The sequence below is a fragment of the Hordeum vulgare genome, chromosome 3H (genome assembly GCF_904849725.1).
Source record: "Hordeum vulgare subsp. vulgare chromosome 3H, MorexV3_pseudomolecules_assembly, whole genome shotgun sequence".
NCBI classification, from domain to species: Eukaryota; Viridiplantae; Streptophyta; class Magnoliopsida; order Poales; family Poaceae; genus Hordeum; species Hordeum vulgare.
Genome location: NC_058520.1, coordinates 551,852,894 through 551,858,893, shown reverse-complemented (window position 1 = coordinate 551,858,893; position 6,000 = coordinate 551,852,894).

Genomic DNA, 6,000 nt, shown 5'->3' with positions numbered 1-6,000 from the left:
ATTGGTTTAATTTGCTTGTGGTTATGTTGCTGTCCTTTGGTGCCCATCATATGATCGCGCGCGCTGATCACACCATAGGGTTAGTTGTATGTTGCTAGGACTATGTATTGGCAGGCTAGAGTGACAGAAGCTTCAAACCTAGCATAGAAATTGATGCATATGGGATTGAAGGGGGACCAATATATCTTATTGCTATGGTTGGGTTTTAATTACCTTAATGAACGTTAGTAGTTGCGGACGCTTGCTAATAGTTCCAATCATAAGTGCATAGAATTCCAAGTAAGGGATGACATGCTAGCAGAGCCTCTCCCACATGATACTTGCTATCGATCTAGTAACGTAGTAAATTGCTTAGGGACAATTCCGCAACTCCTACCACCACTTTTCCACACTCGTTAGACACTCGTAGTTGTTTCTTTATCTAACCAGCCCCTAGTTTTATTTACGTGTTCTTTACTTTCTTGCAAGCCTATCCTATCACTCCTACAAAGTATTTCTAGTTTCATACTTGTTCTAGGTAAAGCGAACGTAAAGTGTGTGTAGAGTTGTATCGGTGGTCGATAGAACTTGAGGGAATATTTGTCCTACCTTTAGCTCTTCGTTGGGTTCGACACTCTTACTTATCGAGAAAGGCTACAATTGATACCCTATACTTGTGGGTTATCACCCCACACCCATAACATTGCCTCAACATAGTTGCCCAACAAGGAAAGGATTAGAGAAGGGGAAAGAAAAGCACTTGGGCTATTACAGGTTTATAGGAAGTATCCATTTGGCTTCCAGGAGATTTTTGGGCATTATCGGTAAAGTACCGGGAGTGACGAATGAGTTCCAGAGTTCAACCGGGAGGGGCCACCCACCCGAGAGGGAATCAAAGAGGCCCAAGGGTGGCGCACCATCCCGTGGTGGGCTGGTGGCCAGCCAAAGGAGGCCTATTCGGAAAAGAGGAGAAAGGAAAGGAGAGGTGGGCCAAACCGAATTAGGGAAGGGAGTCCTTCTTCCAAATCGTATTGGAGGACTCCTCCTCCTCTCTTGCACCGACCGAACCCTAGGGCTTTGTCCCTAGGGTGCCACCCTCCCTCCCACCTATATATAGTGGAGGTGAGAGACACTTTTGGCACCTCAAGCCAAGGCGCACCGCTCTCTCCCTCCACCACTTCGTGACACCCCGAAGCTAGTTTTGTATGGTATGGCGAAGCTCTGCTGAAGTAGCTCCACCAGCATCACCGCCACGTCATCGTGTTGTCGGAGAATTCAGGTACCTCTTCGTCTCTCTTGCTGGATAAAGAAGGCAAAGATCGTCATCGAGCTGCACGTGTGCTGAACGTGGAGGTGTCGTCCGTTCGGTGCTAGATCGGGACGGAGTTCGTGGGACGGCTTGCGATTTGGATCGCAAAGACGTTCAATGTAAAACATGCAAAAAAAATAGAGGACGTCTAACTTTTTTTTGCGGGGTATGCATGTGATGTGATATGGCCAAAGACATGATATGATATATTTGATGTATGAGATGATCATGTTGTAATAGTTAAATATCGACTTGCACGCCGATGCTACGACAACCGGTAGGAGCCATAGGGTTGTCTTTAATTATTTTGTGCTTGGTGATGCTTTGTTTTATTGCTAGTTAGTATCTTTAGTAGTAACAACATACATGGTGCGGCAACCTCTATGGCAGCACAATGATGGAGATCATGATGATGGAGATCATGGTGTGGCGCCAGTGACAATGGAGATCATGTCGGTGCTTTGGTGATGGAGATCAAGAAGCACAAGTTCATGGCCATATCATGTCACTTATGATTTGCATGTGATGTTAATCCTTTTTATGCACCTTGTTTTGCTTAGGACGACGGTAGCATTATAAGGTGATCCCTCACTAAAATTTCAAGATAAAGTTGTGTTCTCCCCGAGTGTGCAACGTTGCGGCAGTTTGTCGTTTTGAGACACCACGTGATTATCGGGTGTGATAGACTCTACATTCACATACAACAGGTGAAAAATAGTGGCACACGCAGAGAAATCGGGTTAAACTTGACGAGCCTAGCATGTAAAGATATGACCTCAGAACACAAGAGACCGAAAGGTCAAACATGAATCATATAGTGGATATGATCAACATGGAGATGTTCACCATTGAAGCTAACTCAACTAACGTGATGATCGGACTTGAGTTAGTGAATTTGGATCATGTGTCAGTCGAATGACTAGAGGGATATCAATTTGAGAGGGAGTTTACTGGTAATATGTTTAACTAAACTCAATTATCTTGAACATAGTCCAAGTAATCTTTGCAAAATTTTATGTTGTAGATCATTGGCTCGCGTAGTAGCAACCCTAAATTTTAATGCGTTCCTAGAGAAAGCTAAGTTGAAAGATGATGGAAGCAACTTTGTTGATTGGGCCCTTAATCTGCGGCTTATCCCCACGGCTGCCCAAAAGCAATATGTCCTTGATGCACCGCTAGGTGATGAACTACCCCAACCGGCGTTGCGAGAAGTTATGAACGTGTGGCAGACGCGCAAGGATGATTACTCATTAGTTCAATGTGCAGTTTTGTATGGCTTAGAACCGGGACTTCAAAATGTTTTGAACGCCATGGACCATATGAGATGTTCCAGGAGTTGAAGTTTATCTTTGATAAGAATGCCCGGATCGAGAGGTATGAGACCTCCGATAAATTCTATGCTTACAAAATGGACGAGAACGGGTCTGTCACTGAACATGTGCTCAGAATGTCTGGGTACTCCAACCGTCTAGCTGAGCTGGGGATTGATATCCCACAAGAGGCTATCACTGACAGAGTTCTTCACTCACTGCCACCTAGCTATAAGAGCTTTGTGTTGAACTATAACATGAAAGGGATGAATATGTCACTCGTCGAGCTGTTTGCGATGTTGAAAGTCGCTCACTCAGAAATCCAGAAAGAACATCAAGTGTTGATGGTCATAAGACCACTAGTTTGAAGAAAAAAGGCAAGGGAAAGAAGGGTAACTCCAATGAGAGTGGCAAAGCTGTTGCCCCTCCGATGAAGAAACCCAAGGCTGGACCCAAGCCGGAGACTGAGTGTTATCATTGCAAGGGGACTGGTCACTGGAAGCGGAACTGCCCCAAGTATCTGTCCGGTAAGAATGCGACCAACGCAAAATAAGGTATATTTGATATACATGTTATTGATGTGTACCTCACCAGCTCTCATAGCAATGCCTCGGTATTTGATACCGGTTCTGTTGCTCACATTTGCAACTTGAAACAGGAACTGCGGAATAAACGAAGGCTGGCGAAGGACGAAGTGACAATGTGCATGGAAAATGTTTCCAAGGTTGATGCGATCGCCGTCGGCATGCTCTCACTTCAATTACCGTCGATATTAGTGATGAACCTAAATAAGTGTCGTTAAGCATGAACATTATATCTGGATCTTGTTTATTGCGAGACAGTTACTCATTTAAGTCAAAGAATAATGGTTGTTCTATTTATATGAGTAATATCTTTTATCGTCGTGCACCCAATGTGAGGGGTTTGTTCATGTTGAATCTCGATAGTGTTGACATTCATATACATAACATTGAGGCCAAAAGATGTAGAGTTAATAATGATAGCGCCACTTTTTGTGGCACTGCCGCTTAGGTCATATTGGTATAAAACGCATGAAGAAACTCCATGTTGATGGACTTTTGGAGTCACTTGATTTTGAATCACTTGACACATGTGAACCATGCCTCATGGGCAAGATGACTAAGACTACGTTCTCCGGAACAATGGAGCATGCAAGTGACTTGTTGGAGATCATACATACTGATGTGTGATGATGAGATGATGTATATACTTCTCGCACCCCGTTGGTTACCCCAAGTGGAAGGTTGAGATGTAGTCAGCAGCAAGTTTTCCCTCATACGGGAACTGTAAGGTTTATCGAACCAGGAGGACTCCTAGGATCAACAAGTAGGTGTATCCCACCCTGGCGCTAGCAGAAAACGTGGACCTGCACACACAACAAATAACTTTGCTCCAAATGAGTACAGAGAGGTTGTCAATCTCTCCATCCTTGTAGTTTGCAAAGGATCAAAACACAAGCGGGAAGGTAATAGTGATTGCAACGAAAAAGTAAGTGAAAGTGGTAAATGATGGAGGTGTAAACAATGATGATGATATGGACTGGAGTCACATGATGTTCACTAGTGACGTCTCTCTCCAAAAAGACGATAAACAACTATGCGTGGGTAAACAAATCACAGTTGGGCAATTGACAGAATTATGAACGCACCGCAATGCTAATTATGCTACTTGATAGTTAGAGGTTCAATAGTAATGGGCAGTACGCCAAGACAAGTAGACCGTTTATTTATCAGCATCTACTTACTAATCATCCACCTTGATATATCTATCAAGAACATATCTCCGGTATTAAAGTTGCGAGCCCCATCCAAAGTGTAAACTCAAAGCAACAGACAACTGCATTAACGAACTATACGTAAGGTAAACAATCCTTGCAACCATGGTCACAAGCACCGTTGTTTTCTCCCTGGTGGCAACAACACATCCCCTAGTCTCATGTTTCTGTCACTCAAGCTAGACATCGAGGGGCATGAACCCACAATCATGCATAATGCTCCCACTTGGAGTTACAATCTACTACTCGACCAAAGCAATAACTAGCAACGAAGAACATGCATGAATCACTAAGGAACATAATATAAAAGGATAATAAAATATATAACTCATAAAAATTTGAACATAATATCATAATCCATCGGATCCCAACAAACCGAGCATAGCAATAGCAAGAGAATTACATAGATGCATTGATCATGTATGGCAGCTCACAAAGACTAACCATTGAAGCCCAAGATTGAAGAGAAGACATCACATAGCTACTGGTCATGGACCCATGGTCCAAGAAGGACTACTCACGACACGTCCGAGAAGCGTCCATGGCGGTGGAGAAGCTCCCGGAGGTCAACCCTCCCTCCGGCAGGGTGCCGGGAAAAGGTCTTGTGACGCTCCCGATCTCAGAAGCGCTGCAGCGGCGGAACAATGGAGAAATTCGCGATTTTGGAAGTTTTCCAAGGGTTTCCTCTTGGGACTCTAAATATAGGCCAAAGGAGGGCACCGGAGGTGGGGCCCACCCAGGCGGCCTCCTAGCGCGGCCTAGGGCCTTGTCGCGCCAGCAGGTCGCCTAGGCAGCCCCTGGCCCCCTCTGGCCCATCTTCGGTGATCCGAAAGATTCTGTTTCACTAATTTTTTATATATTTTTCCTGGAATTTTTCGGGCTTCAGAAAATTGGGTAAAAGCCCTTGCAAAATAGACATTAGCAGACAGAAACTAACACTTGGTGCACTGAGTTAGTAGGTTAGTCCAAATAGGTGTAAAATGATATAAAAGTGTAGCAAAACATATAACAATGTCACCCAAAAGATCATGGAACAAGTAGAAATTATAGATACGTTTGTGACGTATCAATGTGTGCGGACAAATGAGCATAGAGGCGCGCGGTGGATATTGTTATTTTCTCACATTCACTGATGATTTGAGTAGATATGGTTGTATTTACTTGATGAAGCACAAGTCTGAAATGTTTGAAAAGTTCAAGCAATTTCAGAGTGAAGTTGAAAATCATCGTAACAAGAAGATCAAATTCCTACGATCTGATCGAGGAGGTGAGTATTTGAGTTACGAGTTTGGTGCTCACTTAAGACAATGTGGAATTTTTTCACAGTTGACACCGCCTGGAACACCACAGCGTAATGGTGTGTACGAACGTCGTAATCGTACTTTATTAGATATGGTGCGTTCTATGATGTCTCTTACCGATTTGTCGTTATCGTTTTGGGGCTATGCATTGGAGACAACTGCATTCACTTTAAATAGGGCACCATCAAAATCTGTTGAGACGACATCATATGAACTGTGGTATGGCAAGAAGCCAAAGTGTTGTTTCTTAAAGTTTGGGGATGTGATACTTATGTCAAAAAGCTTCTGCGTGAAAAGTTGGAACCC